The following is a 26,893-nucleotide window of genomic DNA, read 5'->3' as shown; positions in this document are numbered from 1 at the left end:
TTCACTATTGCAGCTTTTCCAAAGCAGTTCCTTGCTCAGTGATCAGCTGCACTTAATAAGTAGTCACGCCCTTCAGCTTTAAATAGTGGAGTATCCCAACATTCCCTGCTGAAGATACAAAGTTAATTGTGTCCTATCCACCTTTGAGGAAAGTTCTGCAAGTCAAGTTCCTGTGCTCAGGCTATATCCTTTTGGTGGTTAATTTTCCCCATGTTTTTCTTTACTTCCCTGGTATGTTGTTAGTGCAGCGGTGAGGTCTAGTGAACCCCAACTGCTCCTAACTAGTAAGGGTTACGATATGGTCTTCCGAGGGTCCCAGGTTCCTGTTTGGCGACAGTTGCGGAGACTATACAGGGACTGGTGAGGAGAGAAGGGACAGTTGTAGGTGAGGTTAGGAGGTGCCCAACTACCCCACTCACTAGTTACAGAGTCTCTCATTGTTTCTGTGTCCCCGGTGCCCCCTTTTCGTGTGTTTTTTGTTGTGCTTCAGACGCACGAGGTCTGAATGCACCTAGCCACGCTTGCTACACCTAGTGAGTTTGACCTTATCTTCAGCCCTTTACATTTTTTCTCTGTGTCACTATGGCTCAGGCAGCTGCGTTCGCACAACTGATCCAAACAGTCTCTCAAGAGGTCACGGATCTATGCTCCCAGGTTGTGCAGCAACTGCAACAAATTGCTGGGTTTCTGGTCTCGCTGCATGCCCAGGCACAACCAGAACCCGATTGCTCTCCCGGATAAGCTTGCTGTTGAGAAGAATATGTTTACCACCTTCATTGAAGATTGTAAATTGTACTTCAGGCTCCACACTCGAACTTCCAGGAGTGAAGAGCAGCGGCTGGGGATTGTAGTCTCTCTATTGCGGGGAGATCCCCAGTCTTGGGCCTCTCCTCTGCCGACTGACTTACAGGCATTACGGTCGGTAGATGAATGTTTTGCGGCTCTGGCCTTGGTGTATGGAGACCCTGACGACATCACACTTGCGGAGTCCAAACTCCGTAGGCTCCAGCAAGGTCGGCAAGGCCTGTAGAGACATATTGCTCGGAGTTTCGGAGGTGGTCCACTGACACCCAGTGGAATGACCGAGCGCTAAGGAGTTATTTCTATTAAGGGGTTGTCAGGTAGGTTGAGTAACTCTCTGGAGCAATACCCTGCCCAAGAGTCGCTGGAGGTCACCATGGCCTTCGCTATACGAGTGGATGGCCGTCTCAGGGAGAGACTCTCTGAGACCATGTTCTCCGTTATCCTTCCCAGGGAACATTCCCCACTGGTGCAAGCTGACAAACCCATGCAGTTGAGGGGAGCCTGCCCTCAGTCAGGGGTTGCTTGTAGTTCCTGATGGGTCTGGGCCTTGCTTTTACTGTGGGGACAAGGGTCATTACAACGAGGCCTATCCTATAAGAACTTAGCCCAGTCCATTGGGTAATAAGCCAAGTCCGTCTGGCAACAAACCATCTCTCCCTCGTCGGGTGGAGGGAAACGACCAGGCTGTGTACATGTCCTCCATCTATATGTCTCAGTTCACCATTACAGCAGAGGTGGTTATAGGTAGAGTTGAGCGCGGTTCTAGGTTCGTGGTTCTCCAGTTCGCGGCTCGAGTGATTTTGGGGGCTTTTCTAGATTGAACTAGAACTTTTTTTGCAAAAGCTCGATAGTTCTAGATACGTTCGAGAACAGTTCTAGCAGCAAAAAGCAGGGCTTTTTACAGCTACAGTGTGCAGGAGCCATCGCTGGCAGCCTGCCAGAAGCTGGTAACCAAGATAAACATCGGGTATCCAAGCAAAGCGCTTTGGTTAGTAACCCGATGTTTATCCTAGTTACATGCAGGAAGCCCACACTTCCCCGCTCAGCTCACTCCGCCCCCTCCTGCCCGCGGCATGTACACACGTACACACACACACACACACACTCTGCACACACACTCTGCACACACACTCTGCACACATGGTCCCGCTCGGCTTACCTGCGGTGATGAAGTCCCGCCATCCCAACCTCAGCGCTGTCACTGTCCTCCATGGCCGCCGCTTGTCACATCACCTTCTCTCGCTTCTGACCCGAGACTGACTAGCGGTGACGTCACGGGCCTCTCGCGATACTTGGCTGTGAAGGCGGCGGTCATTAAACTCAGTGACAGGTGCTGTCAGTGTGCTGGAGCTCAGCGCAGGTAATGTACCTCGCTGACAGCAGCACTTGTCATCCCCTGCAGTGACCTGGGCTGACCCATTGATGTTAGCTCAGGTCACTGCATTGCTCTCCCAGCCAATGGGGAACATCCTGCTCTTCATTGACTGGGACAGTGTGGATCGTCATGGCAACCCCTTGGATTACACCAGACCTGGATTTGGTTTTTTTTCTAATAAATTGGTTAAAGAGGGAATGTATTGGGGAGTGTTTTTTCAAATAAAAATGTGTTTGTCGTGTATTTTTTTTTATTACTGACTGGGTTGGTGATGTCGGGTATCTGATAGACGCCTGACCTCACCAACCCCAGGGCTTGATGCCAGGTGACATTACACATCTGGTATTAACCCCATATATTACCCCGTTTGCCACCGCACCAGGGCACAGGATGAGCTGGGGCGAAGCACCAGGATTGGCGCATCTAATGGATGCGCCACTTCTGGGGCAGCTGCGGCCTGCTATTTTTAGGCTGGGGAGAGTCCAATAACCATGGACCTCCCTAGTCTGAGAATATCAGACCCCAGCTGTCTGCTTTACCTTGGCTGGTGATCCAATTTTGGGGGGACCCCTACGTGTTTTTTTTTTAAATTATTTATTTAATTTAAAATAACAGCGTGAGGTGCCCTCAGTTTTTGATTACCAGCCAAGGTGAGGTTGCCAGCTGTGGTCTGTAGGCTGCAGCCGTCTGCTTTACCCTAGCTGGCTACAAAACTAGGGGGAACCCTACGTCATTTTTTTTTTTCATTTTTTTGGCTAAATACAAAGCTAAGCACCCCTTAGTGCCACATGAAAGGCACCAAAGGGTGCAAAATTACAAAATGCAGGAGAGTGGGACATTATGTGTCTTTCTGCCATTATAATGACAGAAAAGACTGATATGAAGTGCACAAGCACAGGAAAATCACCAGAGCGCTCTACGCTGTGAAAAGCAGTAAAAAATGGCACTGGAGTGAACATGTGACCGCCTCATGTAGGATGAAGCTATGGATCCTGGGTAAATTTATGCATTTACCCTCCTTCAGTTTTTTTGCAGTACACAAAAAAAACGGAAGGCACACGGATGACAAACAGATGACATACGGACCGTCTACGGAACGGAAACGGATGCCACACGGATGCACCTGTGAAAAAAAAACGGACTGTTTTTTGCAGACCGCAAAAATGGATCGGTCGTGTTAATGTAGCCTTATTCTGATCTGCCGTTTATAAACAGCAGGCAGAAATAAGTGAATAACGCCCCCCAGCATCAGAAAATCTCCGGGGTTTCAGGGCTAGCTGAGACCCTGGAGATCATGATTCAGGACGGTTTCTCCGGTCCCCGCTCACGTGATCACAGGTATACACTGTACACCGATGATCACGTTACAGTAAATGACAGCGCCGGTAAAAAATTATTTATCTCCCATCTGGCATGAACAAACACTTCTTCTCCACTTCTCCACTTCTCCACTTCTTCTCCACTTCTCCACTTCTCCACTTCTTCTCCACTTTTTCTCCAGTTTTTCTCCAGTTTTTCTCCACTTTTTCTCCATTTTTTCTCCCCTTTTTCTCCATTTTTTCTCCACTTCTTCTCCACTTTTTCTCCACCTTTTCTCCATTTTTTCTCCACTTTTTCTCCACTTTTTCTCCACTTTTTCTCCATTTTTTTCTCCACTTTTTCTCCATTTTTTCTCCACTTTTTCTCCACTTTTTCTCTATTTTTTTCTCCACTTTTTCTCCACTTTTTCTCCATTTTTTTCTCCACTTTTTCTCCACTTTTTCTCCATTTTTTCTCCATTTTTTCTCCACTTTTTCTCCATTTTTTCTCCACTTTTTCTCCACTTTTTCTCCACTTTTTCTCCGTTCTTTTTCTATGGTCGGTCTACCCATTAGCTCTGCCATGCATAGTGTAGCTCTACACCTACTGCACATGTTACTTTATGATTGACATCTCTTTCGTACCAGAGCTGTCTAATCCTACTCTGACCCCATATTTGTCATTACTATATTGTCCTTGTACTGTATTATGACATTTGTATCATGTGTTTCATTTCTTGCTGTGTTGCATTTTTTGCTGCATCCCAATTGTACCTCTACATTGTTCGAGTTTATGTTATTGTTCTCTCACTCTTATGTGATACTGATTATTGTTATTTTTCATGATTACATGCAGATAAGTCCAATCTGACGAAGGCTCAGGCCGAAACGTCATTTGTAACTTGTTTTGGACAAAAACATATATGCTTATGAAAAACATTTTTTCCTTAATACGGACCAATAAAGAGTGATTTTGCATTACTATCCATTGTGACTTACTGACTTAGTCTGGGAGATTTAGAGTGCCGAGGTTACTCACTAATTTTATCTATTATTACCTCTGAGCACCTATATACCAGTGAGCAGAGCTTCCTCTACAGTAGTTCCCTGATTAGGCATGCCCTTACCTCATGAGCAGGGCATTGCAGCTTTGGTAGCAACCATTACGACATGGACTCTGCTGCTGTGGACCCGGGGAGAGTGAGTGCAGATTCATTGCACCCACACTCCTCACATGAAGGGTCTGCACTCCTAGAAAATGGGGGATACGTTCCCTGAGTGTCTCCCCCCATATTCTAGATGGTCCAGAGTCGTCGTGGGACCCCTTTATTTTTTTTCTTACAATAAATTGGTGAAAGAGGAAATGTTTTGGGGACTGTTTTTTCAAATAAATTTCTTTTGTCGATTTTTTTTTTTTGTTAGTACTGACAGTTTATGATGTTGGGTATCTAGTGGATGCGCCACGTCTGGGGTGCCTGCGGCCTGCTATTTTTAGGCTGTGAAGGCCCAATAACTATGGACCTTCCCACCCTGAGAATACCAGACCACAGCTGTCCGCTTTACCTTGGCTGGTGATCTAATTTGGGGGGGACCCTACTTTTATCGTGTAATTATTAATATTTATAAAATAATTATAAAAAAGAGCCTGAGGGGACCTCCACATTGGATCCCCAACCACGGTAAAGCTGCCAGCTGTGGTTTTCAGGCTACAGCCGTCTGCTTTGCCCTAGCTGGCTATCAAAAATGGGGGGACCCAACGTCATTTTTTTTTTAACTATTTTTTAAATAGAAAAAATTAATGGGCTTCCCTGTATTTTGATTGCCAACCAAGGTAACGGCAGGCAGATGGGGGTGGCAACCCATAGCTGTCTGCTTTATCTGCGCTGAGAATCAAAAATACCGCGGAGCGCTACGTCATTTTTTTAAAGATTTATTTTTACAGCACTGTGATGTCCAGCAATCAAAATACAGGGAAGCCCATTTTGTTTTTAGTTATTTAAATAAATAATTAAAAAAAATATATATGGGCTCCCGTTGCATTTTTTGTATTGCTAGCTAAGGGTAATCCAAGCAGCTACTGGCTGCTAACCCCCACTGCTTGGTGTTACCTTCACTGGCAATGGAAAATCCAGGGAAGCATTTTTTATTTCTTTTGCCAAAAAACTACAAAAAAAGGACGTGAGCTTCGCCATATTTTTGTATGCTAGCCAGGTATAGCAGGCAGGTGCTGGAAGAGTTGGATACAGCGCCAGAAGATGGCGCTTCTATGAAAATGCCATTTTCTGAGGCGGCTGCAGACTGTAATTTGCAGCAGTGGGGCCCAGAAAGCTCAGGCCAACCTGTGGTGCGGATTCCAATCCCCAGCTGCCTAGTTGTACCTGGCTGGACACAAAAATGGGGCGAAGCCTACGTCATTTGTTTTCTAATTATTTCATGGAATTCATGAAATAATAAAAAAAGGGCTTCCCTTTATTTTTGGCTCCCAGCCGGGTACAAATAGGCAACTGGGGGTTGGGGGCAGCCGTACCTGCCTGCTGTACCTGGCTAGCATACAAAAATATGACGAAGCCCACATAATTTTTTCAGGGGGCAAACAACTTCTGCATACAGTCCTGGATGGAGTATGCTGAGCCTTGTAGTTCTGCAGCTGCTGTCTGTCTGTATGGAGAAGAGCAGACAGCAGCTGCAGAACTACAAGGCTCAGCATACTCCATCCAGGACTGTATGCAGAAGTTTTTTGCCCACCAAAAAAATGACGTGGGCTTCGCCATATTTTTGTATGCTAGCCAGGTACAGCAGGCAGCCACGGGCTGCCTCCAACCCCCAGTTGCCTATTTGTACCCGGCTGGGAACCAAAAATATAGGGAAGCCCGTTTTTTTTAATTATTTCACTTATTTCATGAAATAATTAAAAAACAAATGACGTGGACTTCGCCCCATTTTTGTGTCCAGCCAGGTACAACTAGGCAGCTGGGGATTGGAATCCACAGCACAGGTTAGCCCGAGGTTTCTGGGTGCCTCTGCTGCGAATTGCAGTCCGCAGCCGTCCCTGAAAATGGCGCTCTCATAGAAGCGCCATCATCTGGCGCTGTATCCAACTCTTCCAACAGCCCTGGAGCCGGGTGGCTTGTTGGGTAATTATGAGTTAATATTGGCTTTGTTTTACTAGCCAGTATTAAGCCAGAGATTCTTAATGTCAGGCACGTTTGACCCGGCCATTAAGAATCTCCAATAAAGGGTTAAAAAAAAGACACCACACAGAGAAAAAATACTTTAATAGAAATAAATACACAGACACATTAGAGACTCCATCTTTATTACCCCCTGTCAGCCCTCCACGATCCATGGTCTTCTGTCTTTCTCGTTCAACAAATGCAGCTCTGCTACATCACTGCTGCATGGGGGAAGACGCTGCTTCCCGTGGAGCATTCACTCCGTGAAAGCTGCATGAGAAGCAGCGTGCAGCCTTCACTCCGTGAGTGATCAGTGCTGCTAGCGGTAACAGCGGTAACGCTGACAGACGCGTTACCATAGCAACGGTGCTCCCGGAGCCGCAGTTAGCGGTGACGTCACCGCTAACTGTTTTGCTTTTGCAACGGTGATCTCCGTTAATGACCGGCTGTGTCAGCCGGTCCCTAACGGAACGGGGAGTCGACCGTGTGCTAGAGCATGTCGCCGGTACACGGCGATACACAAATGTGCACCGTGTACCGGAGAGATGCACTCGCAGGTCCTACATGACGCGTCATAGTCATGTGACCAGTCTGTAGCCAATGAGATAATAGCCACGTGACTGGTCACATGGCTATTTTGACGTCACGATAGGTCCTGCATCTCTGCTGGCAGTGCCGGTCACCGGGAGGATTCAGCGATCATCGGATAGAATAGCGGCAGGAGACAGAGTGCAGGAGGGATCGCGGGGACCGGTAAGTGTTATGGCAATGTTTATTAACTGTATGTGTACATTTATAATGCATTTTTATGTGTTTGTGATTGCCTCTCATTATAGCCTATTGGTTCGAGTTCGGTTCGTCGAACGTTCGATGAACCGAACTCGAACGGGACCTTGGCTCGTCGAACCGCGACCGGTTCGCTCATCTCTAGTTATAAGTGGAAAAACTGAGAAGATCTTTGTGCTGATGGACAGCGGAGCCTGTGCCAATTTGGTGGATTCTTGCTTTGCACATACTCGGTGTCTGACGCGTAGTGCACTGTCAAGATCCATTCCCATCCAGGCTATTGACTCGTCTCCGCTTAGTCAGAGAGAGTTCACACAAACCATGCCTAATATCAACCTGCGGGTGGGCTCGGTTTCTAAGGAAGGCTTATCCTGATATGTCCTGGAGGGTTTGCCCATTCCTATGTGCTGGGACTTCCCTAGTTGAAGAGGCATAAGCCTGTGATAAACTGGCAGTCTGGGGGAGTTGTCAGTTGGAGTGGTTTTTGTGAGACTAAGTGCCTGGATGCTACCATTGCCATGGTACTTATTAAACACCCACCATGCTGCCCGCTAGCAGTGACCTTTAAAGTGTTAAATAAAAGTAAGGGTATGCTACCCCCGCCTCAGGGGAAAAGTAGGCCTCAGTGTGGCTCTAGTAGAGGTGATCAGGGGAGGGTAGTCAGTCCCTCTAAGTGTGCGGCTCCAGAGTGTAAGTTGTGGAATGGGCGGGGAGACTCCTCTTCCTCTGTTGTTGGCTCTGCCAGGAGCTCTTCCTCTACCACCCGGTACATGCGTGTGAATAAACGTCCAGGTCCAGACCTGTGCAAAAATGACCTTGTATGGGTGTCCACCAAGAACAACAGGTGGAAGTGTGTGTCTAGGGCTCTAGGCTCAAGGTTGATTGGTCCCTTTAGGGTTCTTAACATTCTAAATACTATGGCCATATGGCTGGAGTTACCCCCTAACTAAACACCCATGACGTAGTCCACAGGTCCCTGCTCTGGAAGTGTGTGTTGCTCCCTACTGGTAACTGGAGGGACTTGTTCACATTGAAATGACCATATCTATCTTGAAAGTCCGGAGGCCTCTCATTAAGGGGGAAGTACTGTCACGATTGTCTCTGCATGTTGAGAGCAGTGACAGCTTTTGGACTGGAGCCTGTCATCTGGCTCTTTTCTTTTAAATGGGTTTCATTTCTCTTGGCACTGAAGTGGTTAGGTGCCAGTTTTTCTATTACAGCTTTTCAAAAGCAGTTCCTTGCTGAGTGATCAGCTGCACTTACTAAGTAGTCACATCTTTCAGCTTTAAATAGTGGGTTATCCCAGCATTCCCTGCTGAAGATACAAAGTCATTTGTGTCCTGTCCACCTTTGAGGAAGGTTCTGCAAGTCAATTTTCCCCATGTTTGTCTTTACTTCCCTGTTGTGTTATTAGTGCAGCGGTGAGGTCTAGTGGGTCCCACCTTCCCCTCACTTGTAAGGGTTACTATAGGGTCTTCCGAGGGTCCCAGGCTCCTGTTTGGCGACAGTTGCGGTGACTCTATAGGGACTGGTGATGAGAGAAGGAACAGTTGCGGGTGAAGTTAGGAGGTGCCCACCAACCTCTGTCACTAGTTCCAGGCCTCCCGTTGTTTTTGTGTCCCCATTACCCCCTTTTCGTGTGTTTTTTGTTGTGCATCAGACTCACGGAGGTCTGAACGCACCTTGCCATGCTTGCTACACCCGGCGAGTGTGACACACCCTCTGTATTGGAAATAGAATATTTCTTATCTAAACTTCACTTTCTCAAGAGCAGCTAGATCTTTTAGGCTATGTGCACACAGTGCGTTTTTCTCGGCGTTTTTGCGCGTTTTTCGGGTGCGTTTTTGGCCTCAAAACTGCATGACTTTGCTTCCCCAGTGCGTTTCTAAGACCAAAAACGCAGCTATAAACGCAGGAGGTGGGTAGTAAAGTGACGTGTACAGGAAGAGGATTCCTTCTGTCAGTATATACAGAAGCGTGAATCCTCCCGGTACCGTCACCGTCGCGTCCACCTCCCGTCCTGTGCATGTATGCTGCCGTGCGGCGCCATGTCTGGGCGGGAGGTGGAAGCAGCTGCGAAATCAAAAGTGAACAGTAGAAAAAAAAAAAGTCAATACTCACCTGTCTGCAGTCTCCTAGTGCCATGCCCGCTCCCATCTCCTCCCGGTACCGCCGCTCCGGCTGTGTGCAGACGATGGATGCAGGACCTTGCGATGGATCACCTGATGCAGTCACCTGACGCATCAGGTGATCGTAAGTATCGCGGTGATGCGGGCGCCCGGCCGGTATCAGCGGATGCGTCAGGAGACTTCATCCCTGATTACCGGCAGCTGCTGCAGCGATCGGACAGGATCAGACTCCCGCCCCATCGCTGCAGGAGCTGCCGGTAATCAGCACATAAGTGAGTATAATTTTTTTTTTTTGCACCGATGCATCTGCTGATTGTATAATCGGCTTTTATACAATCAGCTGATGTGTGATGGGATTCAGGCACTTGATCCTGACACATCATCTGATCGCTTTGCCTTCCAGCAAACCGATCAGATGATATTGGATCCTGATTGGACGGCGCGGGACCCTGACCCAGGATTACTGCGGAGGGGGTTCTTTATTTCAATAAAGATGGAGTCACTAATTGTGTTGTGTTTTATTTCTAATAAAAATATTTTTCTGTGTGTTGTGTTTTTTTTTATCTTTACTAGAAATTCATGGTGGCCATGTCTAATATTGGCGTGACACCATGAATTTCGGGCTTAGGGCTAGCTGATAATATACAGCTAGCCCTAACTCCATTATTATTACCCAGCTAGCCACCCGGCTTCAGGGCAGCTGGAAGAGTTGGATACAGCGCCAGAAGATGGCGCTTCTATGAAAGCGCCATTTTCTGGGGTGGCTGCGGGACTGCAATTCACAGCGGGGGTGCCCAGAAAGCATGGGCACCCTGTACTGTGGATTCCAATCCCCAGCTGCCTAGTTGTACCCGGCTGGACTCAAAAATTGGGCGAAGCTCACGTCATTTTTTTTTTAAATTATTTCATGAAATTCATGAAATAATTTAAAAAAAAGGGCTTCCCTATATTTTTGGTTCCCAGCCGGGTACAAATAGGCAGCTGGGGGTTAGGGCAGCCCGTACCTGCCTGCTGTACCCGGCTAGCATACAAAAATATGGCGAAGCCCACGTCATTTTTTTTGTTTGGGGGGGCAAAGAAATCCTGCATACAGTCCTGGAAGGAGGATGCTGAGCCTTGTAGTTCGACAGCTGCTGTCTGCTCTCCTGCATACACTATTGGATGGAGGATGCTGAGCCTTGTAGTTCTGCAGCTGTCTGCTCTTCTGCATACACTAGTGGAGAATGAAGAACACATTGAAGAAGGAAATGACATCAGACCTTTTATTTTTGTTCACTGATAAAAAAACGCATAAAGACGCAGTGAGCAAAAACGCAGCAAAACGCAGCAAAAAAACGCACCAAATCGCGGCAAAACGCGTGCGTTTTATGCCGCGTTTTTTCGACGCAGGTGCGTTTTTGTGCGTTTTTAGCGGCCAAAAACGCACAAAAACGCAGCGTCAAAAAGACGCACTGTGTGCACATAGCCTTAACATGCAATTGCACAAGGTGCATTTCTTAAAGAGATGCTTACTGCAACTATCATCACAGTTCCAAAACATGGCACATAAACAGACGTCCCTCAGAACTTTAGACCTATATCTCTTCTGAATATGGACCTAAAGATATGTGCCAAGTGCCTGGCTTCACGCTTTGCCCAATGTTACCAGCATTGACGGCGTCGGACAAGGCCTCGTTTGTACAAAGTAGATAAGCTGCCAACTACGCCAGAAGGGTCATAAATGTAGTTGCCTTTATTAACAGATAGCAAGCTCCTGCTGTCTTGGTCTCCTTGGATGCTGAGAAGATGTTTGACAGAGTAAAATGATCTTATGTCTTCTCGGTGTTTAGCCAGGTGCGCTTCAGGAGTCCACAAATATCTGCTATAAAAGCTATGTACTACTATGTACTGTAAACTATATAATGTCAGAAGAATTTCAAATATCCAATGGCACGAGACAAGAATGCCCATTGTCCCCTTTGATATTTGTGATCTCCATTGAGCCGTTAGCTCAAAACATCTGACAAAATCCCAAGATTATGGCGATAAACATCCAAGGTTGCTCACATTGTATTTTTTATATACAGATAATGTAATTATGTCTTTGGAAAAGCCAGAAACCTCCCTTGAGGAAGTCATACAGACCATAACATTTTTTGGTAGCCTGTCATACTATAAAGTTGATGAAAGTAAATCTCAAATCTTCCCCATCCATGTTCCCGCTATTTCCCAAAAACGTTTTCAATAGAATATCTCTTTTGACTAGCAACAAGACCACATTGCGTGTCTTGGAATGTCAATAAGCCCCTCCATACTTTCCCTCTACAAGTCAAACTATTTCCCTCTCTTAAATGCAATTGAAAATTGCATGAAACAACTTTTGCAATACGAAATTTCATTGGTTTCGTGTATTGCTGCTTTCCAAATGTTCTTGCCACAAAAGCTACTTATTTCTTATGGTCTCAATTTCTCCACCACAGTCTTTTTCAGCAAAGCCCATAAATTATTAAAAGCCTTTGCGTGGAAAGGTAAAAGACCTAGACTAACTAATCATCTTCTAAAAATGACCCAAAAAACTTTGAGGGCTGATCCTTTCTATCATACTAGACTACTACATAGCTTTTAAGCTGGACCGAGTTAAGGGATGGTGGAAAGAAGATAAATCTAGCCAATTGGTTCAAACTGAATCACAGTTCACAGTTTAAAAAAACCTGCAAGCAATATTCAGTGCTTTTTTAACAGCTTAAATAGCGTCATTAAAATCTTTAGATACTCTAATAAGGCTATGTGCACACGTTGCTTTTTTCATGCTTTTCTCCTTGCAGATTTTAATCAATACTGCAAGGAAAAATGCATACCACCTAAGTCTATGAGAATCCTGACTAGAGATGAGCGAACCGGTCGCGGTTCAGCTCGAGGTCGGTTCGCCGAACGGAGCTCCCGTTCGAGTTCGGTTCGTCGAACGTTCGACGAACCGAACTCGAACCAATAGGCTATAATGGGAGGCAATCACAAACACATAAAAATGCATTATAAATGTACACATACAGTTAATAAACATTGCCATAACACTTACCGGTCCCCGCGATCCCTCATGCACTCTGTCTCCTGCCGCTATTCCATCCGATGATAGCTGAATCCTCCCGGTGACCGGCACTGCCAGCAGTGATGCAGGACCTATCGTGACGTCAAAATAGCCATGTGACCAGTCACGTGGCTATTATCTCATTGGCTACAGACTGGTCACATGACTATGACGCGTCATGTAGGACCTGCGAGTGCATCTCTCCGGTACACGGTGCACATTTGTGTATTGCCATGTACCGGCGACATGCTGTAGCACACGGTCGACTCCCCGTTCCGTTAGGGACCGGCTGACACAGCCGGTCATTAACGGAGATCACCGTTGCCATAGCAACGCAGTTAGCGGTGACGTCACCGCTAACCGCGGCTCCGGGAATCACACGATCGGAGCGCTATTGCTATGGTAACGCGTCTGTCACCGCCAGCAGCCAGCAGCACTGATCTCTCACTCCGTGAAGGCTGCATGCTGCTTTCCGTGCACCCTTCACAGAGTGATTTCTGCACGGGAAGCAGCGTCTTCCCTCATGCAGCAGTGATGGAGCAGAGCTGCATTTGTTGAACGAGAAAGACAGAAGACCATGGATCGTGGAAGGCTGACAGGGGGTAATAAAGATGGAGTCTCTAATGTGTCTGTGTATTTATTTCTATTAAAGTATTTTTTCTCTGTGTGGTGTCTTTTTTTAACCCTTTATTGGAGATTCTTAATGGCTGGGTCAAACGTGCCTGACATTAAGAATCTCTGGCTTAATACTAGCTAGTAAAACAAAGCCAGTATTAACTCATGATTACCCAACAAGCCACCCGGCTCCAGGGCTGTTGGAAGAGTTGGATACAGCGCCAGATGATGGCGCTTCTATGAAAGCGCCATTTTCTGGGGCGGCTGCGGACTGCAATTCACAGCAGAGGCGCCCAGAAACCTCGGGCTAACCTGTGCTGCGGATTCCAATCCCCAGCTGCCTAGTTGTACCCGGCTGGACACAAAAATGGAGCGAAGCTCACGTCGTTTTTTTTTTTAATTATTTCATGAAATAAGTGAAATATTTTAAAAAAAACGGGCTTCCCTATATTTTTGGTTCCCAGCCGGGTACAAATAGGCAACTGGGGGTTGAAGGCAGCCCGTGGCTGCCTGCTGTACCTGGCTAGCATACAAAAATATGGTGAAGCCCACGTCATTTTTTTGGTGGGCAAAAAACTTCTGCATACAGTCCTGAATGGAGTATGCTGAGCCTTGTAGTTCTGCAGCTGCTGTCTGCTCTTCTCCATACAGACAGACAGCAGCTGCAGAACTACAAGGCTCAGCATACTCCATCCAGGACTGTATGCAGAAGTTTTTTGCCCCCTGAAAAAATTATGTGGGCTTCGCCATATTTTTGTATGCTAGCCAGGTACAGCAGGCAGGTACGGCTGCCCCCAACCCCCAGTTGCCTATTTGTACCCGGCTGGGAACCAAAAATAAAGGGAAGCCCTTTTTTTATTATTTCATGAATTTCATGAAATAATTAGAAAACAAATGACGTAGGCTTCGCCCCATTTTTCTGTCCAGCCAGGTACAACTAGGCAGCTGGGGATTGGAATCCGCAGCACAGGTTGGCCTGAGCTTTCTGGGCCCCACTGCTGCGAATTGCAGTCTGCAGCCGCCTCAGAAAATGGCACTTTCATAGAAGCGCCATCTTCTGGTGCTGTATCCAACTCTTCCAACACCTGCCTGCTATACCTGGCTAGCATACAAAAATATGGCGAAGCTCACGTCCTTTTTTTGTAGTTTTTTGGCAAAAAAAAAAAAAAAATGCTTCCCTGGATTTTCCATTGCCAGTGAAGGTAACACCAAGCAGTGGGAGTTAGCAGCCAGTAGCTGCTTGGATTACCCTTAGCTAGCAATACAAAAAATGCAGCGGGAGCCCATATATATTTTTTTTAATTATTTATTTAAATAACTAAAAACAAAATGGGCTTCCCTGTATTTTGATTGCTGGACATCACAGTGCTGTAAAAATAAATCTTTAAAAAAAAATGACGTTGGGTCCCCCCATTTTTGATAGCCAGCTAGGGTAAAGCAGACGGCTGTAGCCTGAAAACCACAGCTGGCAGCTTTACCGTGGTTGGGGATCCAATGTGGAGGTCCCCCAGGCTCTTTTTTTATAATTATTTTATAAATATTAATAATTACACAAAAAAAGTAGGGTCCCCCCCAAATTGGATCACCAGCCAAGGTAAAGCAGACAGCTGTGGTCTGGTATTCTCAGGGTGGGAAGGTCCATAGTTATTGGGCCTTCACAGCCTAAAAATAGCAGGCCGCAGGCACCCCAGACGTGGCGCATCCACTAAATGCGCCAATCCTGGCGCTTCACCCCAGCTTATCCCGTGCTCTAGTGCAGTGGCAAACGGGGTAATAAATCGGGTTGATACTAGCTGTAAGGTCACCTGACATCAAGCCCAGCAGTTTGTGATGTCATGGCGTCTATTAGATACCCAAGATCATAAAATGTCAGTACTAACAAAAAAAAAAAATAGACAAAAGAAATTTAATTGAAAAAACAGTCCCCAAAACATTCCCTCTTTCACCAATTTATTGTAAGAAAAAAAATAAAGGGGCCCCACGACGACTCTGGACCATCTAGAATATGGGGGGGAGACAGTCAAGGAACGTATCCCCCATTTTCTAGGAGTGCAGACCCTTCATGTGAGGAGTGTGGGTGCTATGAATCTGCACTCACTCTCCCCGGGTCCACAGCAGCAGAGTCCATGTCGTAATGGTTGCTACCAAAGCTGCAATGCCCTGCTCATGAGGTAAGGGCATGCTTAATCAGGAGAACTATTCTACATTTCCAAATATTGGTATTTGCTGATATTATTGCTATTCCACCTACTATATATTGGGGATAGGATCTTGGAGATGGAATACCCCTTTAAGTCCAGATATCCCGTTGAATGAATACTTAACAACAGAGCTCGCTATTTAGATGTGTTTTCTTGTGGCGTATAATGGACTCTCATGTTTGGTAGTCATTCAGCAGGGCAACTATAAAAGCAAATCCCTCCATTTGGAAATGTAGTATAGCTCTCCTGATCAATTATGTTCCTTACCTCATGAGCAGGGCATTGCAGTAATAATAATAATTTATTCATTTATATAGCGTTATTAATTCCATAGCGCTGTATGTCTTTGGAGTGTGGGAGGAAACCGGAGTACCCGGAGGAAACCCACGCAAACACGGGGAGAACATACACACTCCTTGCAGATGGTGTCCTTGGTGAGAATTGAACCCAAGACCTCAGCGCTGCAAGACTGCAGTGCTAACCACTGAGCCACTGTGCCACCCATTTAGCTTACAGATGCATAACCACCACTCACTGTGTCTGAACACAGGAACTGAGCTGACAGCCGCTCTGTGCATGCGGCAGCGTCTATTGTTAAGGAGAGGGCCGCGGGGGATCAACGCTGCACAGGTACCGTGGGACACCGGGGAATACCGGTGGGGTTATAGGGGGTGACCTGGCAGGGCCTGGGGAGGAGTTTTCTGTCGCATGTGTCATGGCACATGCGACAGAAATCAGAGGAGTAGGGTGAATGCGGCCATCTTGGATTTCTGGGAGAGCATCAGGGGGGGCACTTTGGCGACACCGGGGGACTGGAGGGGACCGGTGAGGAGATTTATCATGTTTGTTCATGCCAGATGGGAGATAAATAATTTTTTACCGGCGCTGTCATTTACTGTAACGTGATCATCGGTGTACGGTGTATACCTGTGATCACGTGAGCGGGGACCGGAAAAACCGTCCTGAATCATGATCTCCAGGGTCTCAGCTAGCCCTGAAACCCCGGAGATTTTCTGATGCTGGGGGCGCTATTCACTTATTTCTGCCTGCTGTTTATAAACGGCAGATTCGAATAAGGCTACATTAACACGACCGATCCATTTTTGCGGTCTGCAAAAAACAGTCCGGTTTTTTTACGGGTGCATCCGTGTGACATCCGTTTCCATTCCGTAGACGGTCCATATGTCATCTGTTTGTCATCCGTGTGCCTTCCGTTTTTTTTGTGTACTGCAAAAAAACTGAAGGAGGGTAAATGCATAAATTTACCCAGGATCCATAGCTTCATCCTACATGAGGTGGTCACATGTTCACTCCAGTGCCATTTTCTACTGCTTTTCACAGCGTAGAGCGCTCTGGTGATTTTCTTGTGCTTGTGCACTTCATATCAGTCTTTTCTGTCATTATAATGGCAGAAAAACACATAATGTCCCACTCTCCTGCATTTTGTAATTTTGCACCCTTTGGTGCCTTTCATGTGGCACTAAGGGGTGCTTAGCTTTGTATTTAGCCAAAAAAATGACGTAGGGTTCCCCCTATTTTTGTAGCCAGCTAGAGTAAAGCAGACGGCTGCAGCCTGCAGACCACAGCTGGCAACCTCACCTTGGCTGGTAATCCAAAACTGAGGGCACCCCACAATGTTATTTTAAATTAAATAAATAATTAAAAAAAAAAAACGTAGGGGTCCCCCCAAAATTGGATCACCAGCCAAGGTAAAGCAGACAGCTGGGGTCTGATATTCTCAGACTAGGGAGGTCCATGGTTATTGGACTCTCCCCAGCCTAAAAATAGCAGGCCGCAGCCGCCCCAGAAGTGGCGCATCCATTAGATGCGCCAATCCTGGTGCTTCGCCCCAGCTCATCCCGCGCCCTGGTCCGGTGGCAAACGGGGTAATATATGGGGTTAATACCAGATGTGTAATGTCACCTGGCATCAAGCCCTGGGGTTGGTGAGGTCAGGCGTCTATCAGATACCCGACATCACCAACCCAGTCAGTAATAAAAAAAAATAGACAACAAACACATTTTTATTTGAAAACACACTCCCCAAAACATTCCCTCTTTAACCAATTTATTAGAAAGAAAAACAAATCCAGGTCTGGTGTAATCCAAGGGGTTGCCATGACGATCCACACTGTCCCAGTCAATGAAGAGCAGGATGTTCCCCATTGGCTGGGAGAGCAATGCAGTGACCTGAGCTAACTTCAATGGGTCAGCCCAGGTCACTGCAGGGCATGACAAGTGCTGCTGTCAGGAGCGAGGTACATTGCCTGTGCTGATCTCCAGCACACTGACAGCATCTGTCACTGAGTTCAATGACCGCCGCCTTCACAGCCAAGTATCGCGAGAGGCCCGTGCCGTCATCGCTAGTCACTATGGGGAGATAAGGTATGCACACCTGTTACATCTCGTGGCTCTCCTGAGGCAAGGACTGAGGCAGTCTCCCATTCCTTGCCTGCCACGAGCACTCCTGCTCAGCAGCGCCGAAGGTCTGCCAGACTGCGTAGTGTACAGGAGATACCTTCTCAGAGAGGCAGCAGAAGGGTGACACCTAGTGGTTCTCCTGTTACAAGGAGTGAAGCGGTCTCCCATTCTTGGCCTGCCGCAGACTCTCCTGCTCAGCGGCCCCGAAGGTCTGCGAGGCTGCGCAATGTGCAGAGGTTTACTGCTCAGGGAAGCAGTGAGATTCCCGTTATCTCTGCACATTGTGAGACCGAGGATCCTGCCTCTATTTCCCAGAGGCAGGAGGGTGAGCATGTGCAATGCGTGGTGGGTCCTGATTCGCTCACTGACGTCACACGGCTTGATGACAAGGCTGGTGACGTGGTGAATCCTGACTGGCCAGGCTGGGACGTCGTGGACCCTGATTGGGTCAAGTCCGTCATCTCCGCCTCGCGCCCGCCCTCGGGTGGAGCTGCACCTCCTTAAAAGCTCCCCCTGCCATCATGGCGGCGCGCGACCGTCCTTCTATGTTTGGATGTCTGGCAGCGTACTGCCACGCCACTGCTCAGGCATTACTGTCTCTTGTGGGCTTGGCCCTTGCTGCTCCGGCAGTACCTCGTTTGCAGGCCGTGTTCCTGCCTTGCTGCTCCGGCAGTATTCCCTTCAACAGGCCGTGTTCCTGTCCCAGGTGAGCTCCTCGAGTCTCCACCGGACTCACCTGGTTATTGAAAGCACACATGCGTGGGCACCTCTGTGCTACCCTCGTGCCATATTCTCGTGACTTCCACTGGCACACGTGCGTGGGCACCTCTGTGCTTCCCCGTGCAACAGGTACACCGAGCCGTGAGATCCCTGCCATACAACCCTCACGGGTTAGGGCAGATCGGTGTACATAGATCGTCTGTGACATTCCAGACGATCGCTAGCAGCAACCCGCTCACTCTTCACCCACCATAGCGGCGGTCCCTTACACCGCACAGTGGACCTTGACCGGCGGAAGCTGTCCATTTCCCATCTTGGCTCGCTTCCCCGGGTCCCCCTCGTAACACACACCAGTGACTATGTAAGGGGAATACATGAAATAGCAGAAACTGCTGTGTGAATACTGACTTGAAAAATCCAATAGCTATATGTAAGAGTGAAAATGTGAAAAATGGAATCTGCATTACTGCCATGAACATATGAATCAAGAGAAATTTAGCTACTGAATTGATCAATGCAATAGAGCCCCAACACTACGCCAAAGTATTTCTCTACGTTGGGGTCCCTAGCTTGTGTGTGTCCTCTCATGCAGTTAAAAAATTTACCGTGTATGGGAAGCTGAGACCCAGGCTATTTATGCGTATGATATGTATTGGCAATAGGTGTGGTTGGGGAGGGTTCACAAACGAAAAACTACTAACAAATAAGGAATAACGTTTGGAACACCATTCTAAGTCTGAACTGGGTGCAAAAACCTAAAAAAAATCACTATGGGGAGATAAGGTATGCACACCAGTGACTATGTAAGGGGAATACATGAAATAGCAGAAACTGCTGTGTGAATACTGACTTGAAAAATCCAATAGCTATATGTAAGAGTGAAAATGTGAAAAATGGAATCTGCATTACTGCCATGAACATATGAATCAAGAGTAGAGAAATACTTTGGCGTAGTGTTGGGGCTCTATTGCATTGATCAATTCAGTAGCAGATTCCATTTTTCACATTTTCACATTTTCTGCTATTTCATGTATTCCCCTTACATAGTCACTGGTGTGCATACCTTATCTCCCCATAGTGATGTTTTTTTAGGTTTTTGCACCCAGTTCAGACTTAGAATGGTGTTTTTTTTCAAAAAATGCTTTCTTATGTGTAGAAAATATTCACACAAAAAAGCAACAAGTACACATAACCTAAAGGGGGCTTTACATGCTGCGACATCGCTAATGCGGAGTCGTTGGGGTCACGGAATTTGTGACGCACATCCGGCCGCATTAGCGATGTTGCTGCGTGTGACACCGATGAGCGATTTTGCATCGTTGCAAAAACGTGCAAAATCGCTCATCGGTGACATGGGGGTCCATTCTCGATTATCGTTACTGCAGCAGTAACGATGTAGTTCGTCGCTCCTGCGGCAGCACACATCGGTATGTGTGACGTCGCAGGAACGATGAAGCTCTCCTTACCTGCCTCCCGGCTGCTATCAGGAAGGAAGAAGGTGGGCGGGATGTTCTGGCCGCTCATCTCCGCCCCTCCGCTGCTATTGGGCGGCCGCTCAGTGACGTCGCTGTGACGCCGCACGGACCGCCCCCTTAGAAAGGAGGCGGTTCGCCGGTCACAGCGACGTCGCCAGGCAGGTAAGTATGTGTAACGGGTCTGGGCGATGTTGTGCGGCATGGGCAGCGATTTGCCCGTGTCGCGCAACAGATGGGGGCGGGTACCCACACTAGCGATATCGGGACCAATATCGCAGTGTGTAAAGCGGCCTTAACTCTAACAGCTTTGTCAATCTCAAGTTGGAGGCTTTTCCCTAAAAATGCTCCAGTTCTTCTACTTTAATCCTGAGAATGACCCATCCAGAAACATTGCAAATACTAATACCTGATCTCAACTTACAGAGGTGGATAGATCATGGTATCACATTAATTAAGGATATGCAGGTCGGCAACACACTGTATCCATTTAAATATCTCCACGACTTCCCAATCCCAAAGGGGAGTTCTATAAATACCTTTGTATTCATTACAACAAACCCCTTTCACTTCAATCAAAGTCAACACAGGTCCACTCCAAGCCCTTTCAAACAAACTACCCACAAAAAAGGACCTAATACACCTGTATACGTTACAAGATGCAAAAAATACTTTTGTCAAGTCTACTCCATTTATGTCATGAGAAGGTGACTTAAATATCACCTTTTTGAAGTTTGATAGGTCTTAAGGCCCTGTCACACACAGAGAAAAATCTTTGGCAGATCTGTGGTTGCAGTGAAATCATGGACATATTGTTCCATTTGTACACAACCACAAACCTGGCACTGATTGTCCACAATTTCACTGCAACCACAGAACTGCCGCAGATTTATCTGTGTGTGTGACAGGGCCTTTACTCTCGCTCAATCTTCTTTTCTGCCCATACGTTCACTTGCGCCTTTAAAGAGGAAAAAGCAGGGTGAAACACGAGTCTGGTTGCTGGGAATTGGTACCATAACAGCTTATATTTCTGACAATACCCACATAAATACTATTCTGATGCACCACAAATTAGCTATTTATTCTCTTCTATAATCATGAGGTCCATTTGAGCTGCTGCTCTACTCTGCAGTTTATCCTCCTATAGACTAAGTTTATTTATTCCTGTGCATGATGCTCTATCAGCATCTTTTATAAACCTGCATTGGATAACTTGGTGCGCACTATTGCAAGTACTTCACCTGTACCAACTGAATATAATTAAAGTGCAATACCGCTATTCTTTCAATATATACCATGCATTGTAATAGTACTTAATTGAATTATATTATTGTCTCACATTATTTTATGTGATGTATTAGGTATTGTGTGGTGTAATAGTAATACTGTAATATTAAGAACATAGCAGTTACCTGATTTATATATGTCTATACTTGGTTTGGAGCCACGCCCCGTGTCTCCAAGGCACCTTTGCTCTTTTTTAATTATTTAGTTTATGTTTTAATAACATTCAATAAAAATTAATTGTTTTACTACGAATACTTCTCAGAGATTCTTTATTTCTGGGCCCATTATATCCCAGATTTTGTGTTATTATTTTGAATCATATATGAAAGCAGTCCTAAGATGGTACCATACCCCAGCAAGACCTCGCTACATGTTTCCAACTATAGTACCTCCTATCTACGCTGGTGCAATTGTGACCTTAAAGGCTCTCTTCCTTAAATTTTATAGGAATGCCCAGTGATTGCTAATGTTTGAACCTTTACTTTCCAAATGATATCATCTATACTGTGTCTAAAAAATTACTCGTCTTCTTCTTTAGCATTTCTCCTGCTAGATATCCTCTCTATCAGTACCAAAGACAGGGTTGTCACTCCGCGTAATTTACCGTATTTTTCAGATTATAAGATGCAGTTTTCCTCCCAAAAATTTGGGAGGAAAATGAGGGGTGCATCTAAAAATCTGAATGTAGCTTATGGGGAGGTGGTGGAGTGGGGTCACAGGAGGCAGGGGAGAAGCTGTGCGCTGTGCTGCCGGCGCTGCTCTCTGTGGCACTGCTCTGTGCGGTGGGCGTAGAGGCTCTGTGCGGCAGGCAGTGAGACTCTATGCGGCAGGCAGTGAGACTCTGTGAGGCGGGCAACGAGACTCTGTGCGGCGGGCAGCGAGGCTCTGAGTGGTGGGCAGCGAGGCATGGGCCATTCTGAAGATTTTGGTGATAAGGGCTTCAGAGTCGGCGCAGATGGAGCTCTTGGCTCAAACTTATCTGTGCATGCATCCGCCATTTCTTTGAAGCCTACATCGCTGACATCTTCAGAATGGCCAGTGCCTCACCATGTGCAGCAAGCACCAGCACAGAGCAGCACCACAGCCCACAGTGACCATCTGCGCCCCCCCCTCTGCACCGCCCACAGAATCACCGAATCACCGTACTCCAGCACCGCCCCTGCCTCCTGTGATTATACTGCCTGTGATTATACTGCTGGATTATAAAACAGACCCCGTATTTTTTTTTTTACCTTTTTTATCTCTAAATTTTGGGTGCGTCTTATAATCTGGTGCATCATAAAACAAAAAAATATGGTACTATCTACAAAAATAGAAATTACTACGTACTGGAAAACTATAGGCTTGTCTTCCAGCAAAAAAAAATAATTAGTTCTATTAACAATTCCTGCACATATGAAAAAATGATGAAGCCTAAAAATAATAGAATCCAAGAATGTGTGAATGAGTGGCAGGTTTGGCGCAACTACTCAAAGAGCACAGTATTCCTCTGATCCTAGATGCTTTGGTCTTGCCTGAATTTCCAAAGATATTATGTTTTGTTTGTTCAGTTAATTGAATATGCTTTGTTAGCATTTAACTAGTTTATACTTTTAAATATGTTGATAAGTGATGTTTAAGCTCTTTGTTGTAACTTTTCATGAAACCAAATACAAAGATATTGTATTAACTTTGAACTTCCAAACTATGCTTTCAACTGTATCTCTAAAAACATTTAAAACCTGTTCTTTTTGAATGCTTTTACTTGTTTAACGCAAGAAATTGATCTCTTTTAACTTTTTGGACCACTCTATTGACTTACCTAAGTTTCTAATACTTTCAAGGCTATGTTCATTTGGCCAAGGTTCAGTGGGTTTGTTGGGGTTATATCTGAATCCCTGAAAATTGGCATGTTTTTTCATGGAGGATCAGATATAAGGCGGGGCCACACGGGGATTTCTGCGATCCCCTTGCATGACGCTCAGCTCACACTGGCAGTACAGCAGAGTTGAGCGTCATGCGAGTGTCCCTGTGACTGAGGTCCGATTATGCGAGCGGACCTCAACGGCGGGGGGGGGGGGCTGGTGCTGAGAAGGGCGGTAGCCAATGCTGAGGAGGGGAGGGAGGGATTTATCTCCCTCTATCCTCCGTAGTCGGCTATTGTGATTCTCGCTCTGCACTCGCTGTACACCGGTGTACCGTGAGTGTAGTGCATTTTTTTTCTCGCCCCATAGGCTTGAATGGGTTCGAGAGAAAACAGGATCGCATTACAGTTTCAGCATGCTGCGATTGTTTTCTCGGTCCAATTAGGGCTGAGAAAATAATCGCTCATGGATAGTGACACATAGGCTAATATTGGTCCTAGTGGAATGCGATTTTTTTTTATCACACTCCACTTGCACCGATTTTCAAGCCTTGTGGCTTAGGCCTAAGCTTCAATGCAGCCACTGAACTAACAGTCAAATACTAGGTGAACCCAGCCATAAAATCAAACATGAACAAACCCCTATCCAATCCAGGTATTTAATAGGTCTTATCTCCAGCACACGTGATGTCACTAATGTATCACTCGGTTATTATATCAGGTGTGTTGGAGAAAACAAATGCCTGATTTGCACATGTGTGCTATTAAGAGGGATTTTATTAAGGAGGTTACATAATTCTGAGACTGCAGTGGTCATTAAATATACTATTTTGTATTGAACTTGGAGAAACCAATTGTTATATCAGTTGTGTGATGTATCTAAATTTTTCTTTTTTTTTATTCATTCTAAACAATAAAAAAATGTAAATGCTGTTAACCCCTTGATGCCAAAGCATTCTTTCACGTTCCTGACAGAGCCAAATTTTACAATTCTGAACAATGTCACTCACTTTTCGTGGTAATAACTATGGAATACTTCAATGGTTCCCAGTGATTGTGAGTTTTTTCATGACACAGTCTACTTCATGAAAGTCATAAATTTAGGTTGAAATGCTTTATGTTTATTTGTGGAAATATCAGAATTTCACAGTTTTCAAACTTTCAATTTTTATGCCCTGAAAGCAGAAAATTATGTCACAAAAATAGTTAATAAATACCATATTTTTTGGATTATAATACACACTTTTCCTCCCAAAAATGTGGGAGGAAAACGAGGGGTGCGTCTTAAAATCTGACTGTAGCTTACCGAGGGTGGTGGAGAGGGGTCGCAGGAGGAAGTGCAATGCTGTGCTCTGTGCTGCGTCGGTGATCTCTACGGTGCTGCTCCATATGGCAGGCGGTGCTGCTGTGTGCGGCACTGCTCTGTGCTGCCTTGCTCTGTGTGGCAGGCGGCCCTGCTCTGCGCGGCTCTGTGCAGCAGGTGGCCCGGCTCTGTGCAGCAGGCAGCCCTGCTCTTTGCTGTGGAAAGCCCTGCTCTGTGAGGTGGGTGGCCCTGTTTTATGCTGGTCTGTGCGGCGCCACAGCCCGCAGTGAGCATCTGGGTCCCCCTCTGCACGCCCGAAGCAGCGCCGTACTCCAGCACCGTCCCTGCCTCCTGTGACCCCGCTCCACCACCGCTGCTGCCCCACCTCCCCGGTAAGACACCACCTGATTATAAAATGGACCCCATTTTTTTTTAACCTTATTTTATTTCTAAATTTGGAGTGCTTCTTATGATCCGGTTCATCTTATAAAATGAAAAATATGGTAATATTTACCACATGCCTTTTTTACATCAGCATCATTTTTGAAACATATATTTTTTTTTGTTAGGAGGTCAGAAGGGTTAAAAGATTATCAACAATTTCTAATTTTTTCCATCAAAATTTACAAAAGCAATTGTTTTAGAGACCACATTAAATATAAAGTGACTTTAAAGGGCCTATGTGACAGAAAATACTGAAAAATGACAATTTAAAAACTGCACACTTCAAATTGCTCAAAACCACACGAAAGAAGTTTATTAACCCTTTTGGTGCTTTACAGGAATGTGGAAGAAAAAAATGAAAAATGTACTATTTTCATTTTCACAAGGGCAACAGAAGAAAATAGACTATACAATTTGTTGTGCAATTTCTCATGAGTACGCCATTACCCCATATGTGGTGGAAACCCACTATTTGGGTGCATGGCAGGGCTTGGAATAGAAGGAGTGACATTTCACTTTTGGAATGCAAAATAGTCTGAAATCAATGGCGGACACCATGATATTTTAGAGAGTCCCTGATGTGCCAGTGGAACCCCCCCCCAAGTTACCCCTTTTTGGAAACTAGACCCCACAAAAAAATTATCTAGATGCATTGTGAGTACCTTGAATCCTTGAACCACCATGTGCTTCACATAATTTTATCATGTTGACATGTGAAAAGTAAAAATAACATTTTCCCCCACAAAAATGTTGTTTTAACCTTACATTTTTAATTTTCACAAAAGCAACTGTAGAAAATGGACCATAGAATTTTGTATGTAATTACTCCTGAGTATGCAGATACCCCATATGTGGTGGAACATTACTGTTTGGACACACAGGAGGGCTCAGAAGAGAAGCAGCACCATTCGACTTTTGCAACACAATATCGTCTGGAATCTATAGCAGATGCTATGTTATGTTTGGAGAGCCCTTGATGTGCCTAAATAATGGAAATCATATTATAACAGTGTGGTAGACAAAAGTATTAGATTACAAGTAAACAAAACATAACTTTTTACTAGTAAGTTAAAAAAGAGGGCTCAGTACTAACAGAGTACTTACTGTACCAATGATCACCACATCTGCAGTGCAAGAGACTGTTGTCAGCAGCATGATCTACTAAACTTGTCATGCTGCTGACATCACCTTGACTCATAAGTGCCAGCGGTCATGTCTTCAATTGTATTCATGCCAGAAAGACGTGAGGAAAACTGAACTGATGGAGACGGTATTTTACACTCTCTCTGAGTTTGATGTCAACATGACAACTGGCTCGTAAGACAGCCTAATCCTACTCCAGAAAGGAGGGTGGGGGATCATGCAAAATGCCATATCCTGTAAGACACTGCAGACTGCTGCATTTGGTGATCTAATGGCACCCCCCTACTGGCAGCCTGCAGGGCAAATGCTGTGCTTATCCTGCCTTCCCATTGATAAGTCACTGCTGAGGTACTTAACATATGCTAATACTAATATTGTATATCTACAGAGATTGCATGACTATATGCTGTATTATAAACTAAAGGATTGGCTGGAGCGTCTGAACTTAAAATAAACAAAAATGGGTCCATTAATTTTCGGCCATATGGTGAAGATCATTCCAGTTAGCAAGAAGAATACTACAGAACCACAAATTCAGTAGAAAAATGCTGCAAAAGCATCAAGATCTCTTGTAATATGCAATCTCAAGCTTGCTTCATGGAAGGCTAAAGGAAGAACAGATGAAAACCTGAGACTTGTGGATTTCCATTTTCTACCTAGTGCATTCTTGAATTGTAGCTCTGCAACACTCCAGATACAAGTGTGTGATGCCCTGGACTAGCCAGGTAGTCACAGGCAGGCCCTTGCACAAACACCCGTCCCCCTAAAAAGGTAACAGCAGACAACCTTTTAAAACCTAGTCCCCTCCCTCAGGGC

Source organism: Anomaloglossus baeobatrachus, chromosome 1 (genome assembly GCF_048569485.1).
Source record: "Anomaloglossus baeobatrachus isolate aAnoBae1 chromosome 1, aAnoBae1.hap1, whole genome shotgun sequence".
Lineage (NCBI taxonomy): Eukaryota > Metazoa > Chordata > Amphibia > Anura > Aromobatidae > Anomaloglossus > Anomaloglossus baeobatrachus.
This window is presented reverse-complemented; position numbering follows the sequence as displayed.